The 5,880-nt window shown below is 38.1% G+C and overlaps 1 protein-coding gene across 1 annotated transcript in view; it reads right to left on the bottom strand.

The window, feature by feature from the left end:
- LOC106883109 (mediator of RNA polymerase II transcription subunit 1) overlaps positions 1–5,880 on the bottom strand; it is a 17,492-nt gene that overhangs the window by 10,234 nt on the left and 1,378 nt on the right. The window lies entirely within an intron of this gene.

Here is a 5,880-nt window from a genome sequence, read left to right as displayed (position 1 = left end):
TATACATATGCACACACACACAAAAAGAAATTATAACAATATTCCTGCCATGTACACTTGTAAAGCATCTTACTCTACATAATACAACCTTGCAGAATACACAAGAAAAAGTCATTTCAAGTGACCATCCACAGAATGCTTTCCTTTTCTGATGTTGGCATTCACAACATGCATTACCAAGTGCTTCATAGACAATCAGATACATCAATGTATGACAGTGAAAACATTAATTGACAACAACTCTAATAACAAAAACAACAAGAATTGTGCAGGAACGCGATAAAGAAGGGGTTCCAAAAGCTTTTCTTAAACTAGTACTTATTTTATCAATCCTGAAAGGATGAAACGTAAAGCCGATCTTGGCAAAATTTGAACTAAGAGCATAAAGATAAATGGAATGCCGCTAAGCATTTTACCCAATATGCCAACAATTCTGCCAGCTCACTGCCTTACTTTTTCTGAAATATTCCAAGCAATAATTGTAAAAATAAATCATTCTACAGGATGTAAACAAAGAAGAAAAACAAGATGGTTTGTGGTTTTTGATGTCTGGAGGAAATTTGATCTTTTTTTTTCTTCTTTTCTGCTATAAACATCCCTATGGTAATTTGTAATGCTAAAACCCATTGTAATGAAATAGGGAGGAACCTTTCAGTGACCAGAACGTTTTGGGTATGATGAAGACCTGAAGATATTGTGTTTTTTGAATTTGTATCAGTTCTTGCATGTATGAGACACAAGCAGCACAGTAATATGTAAGTAAGGAAATCATGATCTATTTAAATTAAGATCCTTTATCAACACAGTTCAAAGTACATTTTACAAACATAGGAGGTGACTGTCTATGGAGGTACGATAGATCATAATGTTTAGGTACATTTCTAAAAATGTATCTAACACACCCATAAAATGAAAGATCAAAGTTTGGACAATTAGTGAAGTAAGTACTGGGTGAAGTAAGTGCTGGATTTTGCTCTGGTTTAATTTTTATAGAGGTAAAAATTAATGACAGTTGTACAAGTCTAGGATCCAATTTGGAAATTATTGCTTTCATACCATAATCAGGGTTGCATATTATTTTTTTCAGTCAATTTGTGGTGGACTTAGAAGCTGTGGAAGCATAATATATATTTGCTACAGAGAATGCAAATAGAAAATGGTTGTTGTTAGACATGTGCTGGTTTGAAGTGAATGGAACTTGTGGAAGAGGGAAACCCAAGAAGACATGGGAAGAGGTAGTGAAAGTTGATCTCAAGATGCTGAACCTCACAGAGGAGATGACAAAAAACTAAGATGATTGGCAATTTTCTGTGTTCAAGAAGACCTCTTCGTCACAACAAATATGGAGTTCTAAAAATATTCTATCTATCCTTGTACTTCCTTGACCCTGCCCTACATCCATTCTGCTCCATCAAGCATTACCCACATCACCTTAACTCCTCACCTTTCTCTCAACATTCATCCTTCCTTGGCACATATATCTCCTAACTTTGTGCTACCAATTACTCCTCTCTCCACCCTCATTATCATTATTATCCTTTCCCCACACTATGTTCACTAATCACTTCCTTTCTGTGCCTCCAGTTATCTTCTCCCCAATTCCTCTGTCATACTTCTTAATACTTCTTATATCTGCTATCATTTCCAACACCCTTTCTTATCTGTTACCCTACCCATTTACTATAGCCACTTTTCTGTACCCTTACATCTCCTTCTCCATTACTCCTATGCCATGATCATCATCCTTCACTTTCCTGATTTATCATCTCTGAGTCACTTCTATCTCTTACTACACCCACTGCACCACCATCCCTGCCCAATTAACTACTTTTTTTTTTCCCAAACAAACTTTTTCAAAAGTGTCACAGAAGAAATAAATTGTTATGCCCAACAAATTATTACTGCTTATGGAAGTCCCAATCCATTAAGATGACCAACAGATACATCAGAAATTTGGGGTTTTTTTATTAACATAAATATAACGTTTGGTATAAACAATTTGCAAACTGTAGAACTACTGCATCCCAGATAAAAGGTATAGTGACCCTTATATATCAAGTATAATGCAGTAAAAAACCAGTATTTGAAATTAAATCCATATCTACACCCGAGAGATACTTTATATGTCCCCAGCTGGAATGAACAAGACTATGACTCCCTATACAGAATGCGCCCAATACTTGATTAACCTGAAAAATAATATAGCTATATGTCTGCAAGGAAAAAATCTCAGTGTTGATGAAGCAATGATAAGGTATAAGAGTAGGGTACAGTTTTGGCAATACATACCAGTTAAATGAACAAAATGGAGTATCAAGCTATGGGAGCACTGTGAATCAGGTACATGTTACTGTGCAAACTTTGCTATTTGCACTGGGAAAAAATACAACGGAGAGAGACCAAATGGATTGGGGTATAATGTTGTGTCATCGTTAACTGAGCCCTTTAACCATTAACAAAGACATTTGCATTTTGACTATTTTTTTCTTCAGTGGTTTTGGCAGACATCTTGGTCTTGTGAAAACGTATACTTGCAATACAATAATGGGCAATCACTAAGGACTACTCCAAGAAATAAAATCTACTAAACTAAACAAAAATGGAACATCATCCTGAAGCAAAAGAGGAACATGCTAGCCACAAGGACAAATGGCAAATTTTATTCTTGTCTACTAGTAAACAGCCACGTGTTGGTGCTGAAAGTAAAGCCATTATAAATATCTTGTACAATAAGCACATGAGTGGTGTTGACAAATCTGACCAGTGACATGCATACTATCCAGTTTGATGTTCTGGAAAGAAATGGAAGTACATCTTGTGGTTTAGTAAATTTAACATTTGTAAATTCTTTTATTGTGTATATGAAAAGCACAGTGTATCACCACCACCAAAGGACTACTGCCATGTGAAGTTTCAGGTTGAAGGCGCATATCAGTTGGGAGGGGGGGGGGCGCTGAAAGCACAGAGCTAGGAGAAAAGCAAAATTAACTGAGGTGGATGGCAACAGACAAAATGCTGACTTCTCTATCAGATAGAAAAGTTAATCCTCTAGTGCCGTGTGTGCCAAATTTGGCACATAGATTTTAGTGATCTCCAGCCAAAGGAAAAATAGTGACGGAGGACAAGAATACTTTTTAAACAATGCTCTGGAATGTGCTTCATGCTCTAACCACTAAACCACTGCAAATTAGTACCTCTGACACTGTGGGATGCTTCCTGCCTTTTCTCTCCTCTGCAGCAGCAATATGTATTTGCACTGATCCCACTTCCTATCATCACTACAAAGAAATGTCAGTAGTACCTCATATTTTACCTACATTTTCTTGTATTGGTTGAATTGACATTGCAATATTTGTATATAGTCACAATGTGTTATCTTTTTGATATGGCATCACTTCAAAGTACAAGTGCCTAATTTGGCACTATAGGCATAAGTGGAAAATGCAATGAGAAAAAACTCTTCTTCTATGTGCCAAATATTGTCCAACAGGTTTTAAGTGTAAAATTAGAATGATTGACTGACTTTTCTGTATCTTTCAGAATACATTTGTATTGTATAATGTGTGAATTTGCTTCCTTTAACCTTAGCATTTCATACTGCACCAAATTATTTGTTTCGTGCCGGTTATGAAGAGCTGCTTCTTTCTTTTTTAGCATGTCGACAAACGTGCCTGTGATTCACTTTGTCAACAGCTTGAAAGTAAAAGAGCAGGACAAGGCTGATGATAGAGTGTGGAAATTGAGTCCATGGCTAAGGTCGTTCAAGCCAATATCAAGAATATCACTCCTGAAGAACACCATTGTGATGACGAAATAATGGTTGTCTTCAAGGGGAGAGCAGCTCTAAAACGGTACATGCAAGGAAAACCTAACCCTTGGGGCTTCAAGCTCTGGCCTAGAGCAGGTGTATCAGGCATCCTGTATAACTTTGATGTCTATCAAGGTTTGGCTGACGTCAAGCACAGAGCTCCATCTGCACTGGGAATAGATGGAGATGTGGTTCTCCAGATGGTTGAGGGACTTGAGAGTGGGAAGAACTGTAAGATCTTTGCAGACAATTTTTTCTCTAATCTTTCTCTTGTCAAAGCTCTGAGGACCAGGTTCATGTTTTTTGTTGGCACATTTCGGGCCAACAGGCTGAAAAGATGTCAACTGAAATTAGAGAAACATCTTAAGAAACTCAGGTGTAGCTCTTTGGACATGAAAGTGGAGTTAGAGTCAAACATCATTGCTGTACATTGGTTTGACAGCAGATGTGTTGATACTCTGTCCTCATATATTGGACTTGAACCAGTAGACTAGGCTGAGCGATACAACCAGCTATTGTACAAGAGTACAACAAATTCATGGGGAGGATCTCCTTGACAGCACTGTACAAGTGTAACATGAAATCCCGTCGTTGGTTTATGTACATCTTTTACCATACACTAACCGTGACTGTTGTCAACAGCTGGATTTGGTATAAACGTCATGCGAGGTTGTTGGATTTATAACCAATGAAACTCAGTGTTTTTCCAAGGGATGATTACTGAAGCACTGCTGTCCATCAAGAAAGTCGGATACCCTTTATTATACACTGTGACACCACCCCCAGCAAAAATCATCCGTAGGAAAGCCCCAGTGGCTGGCATTTGCCTGAGTACACACCTGATCGACAGTGCTGCAAATACAAGGACTGTCAAGGACGCAGTCAAGTGAAGTGCTGCAAATACAACTTGTGGCTGTGCTTGGACAAAGAGAGAAATTCCTTCATGCAATTCCATGTTTTCAAGTGACATTCAGCGAATCAACTCAGTTTGACTGACATTGTATTAAATAGTTTATAAGTAACAGTTTTGCTGTTTAATTAAGTGCTAGATTAAATTTGTACTCTTTGAAATGTTTACTGAGATGCAAAGACCTATGTGCCAAATTTGGACCATTTAGCAAGTGTTCCTTAACAGCCTGTTGTGCCAAATTTGGACCATATCATATTTCATGACCTAATTATGATTTCAAAGGGAATCAACTTTTGTGTTGCTGGATGTATGAGCAGGTTCTAGAGGGCTAAATAGTAGGAAAAAGTGTCGAATGTGCTCATCCCTCTCCACCCACACTGAAAAAGTTGAGTATAGCATAAAAATACTTTCTTGATTGACAGAATGCCATTTTGATATATTGTACACCTTTGAGTACAAATAATATGTGAAACTGGAAAATATATATTAATTTTCAGTATGTGACACACTTGTATTCACCTGTGTCTCACATACGAGCCTATATTATTGGACACATTCTTTTATATAAATGTACTTTTTAAATTGCAAATATTATATTGAATAATGAAAGAGTTTTATTCTTTATTTTCAATGAAAATTAATGGAATACAGAGTAAGAATAACATCTTGTCCTGATTATACTTGCATTTTAATTTATCATCATCATCATCACCATCATCGTTTAACGTCCGCTTTCCATGCTAGCATGGGTTGGACGATTTGACTGAGGACTGGTGAACCAGATGGCTACACCATGCTCCAATCTGATTTGGCAGAGTTTCTACAGCTGGATGCCATTCCTAACGCCAACCACTCCGAGAGTGTAGTGGGTGCTTTTATGTGCCACCAGCACGAAGGCCGGTCAGACAGTACTGGCAACGGCCACACTCAAAATAGTGATGGTGTATTTTACGTACCACCTGCACAGAAGCCAGTCCAGCGGCACTGGCAATGACCTCGCTAGAATGTCTTTTCACGTGCCAACGTTACAAGTGTCAGGAAGGCGACGCTGGTAACGATCGCGCTCAAATGATGCTATTTATATGCCACTGGCACGGAAGCCAGACAGCTGCTCTGGCAACGATTACGCTTGGACGGTGCTCTTAGCGCTCCACTGGTACAG

Source organism: Octopus bimaculoides, chromosome 9 (assembly GCF_001194135.2).
Source record: "Octopus bimaculoides isolate UCB-OBI-ISO-001 chromosome 9, ASM119413v2, whole genome shotgun sequence".
NCBI classification, from domain to species: domain Eukaryota; kingdom Metazoa; phylum Mollusca; class Cephalopoda; order Octopoda; family Octopodidae; genus Octopus; species Octopus bimaculoides.
This window is presented reverse-complemented; position numbering and strand designations above follow the sequence as displayed.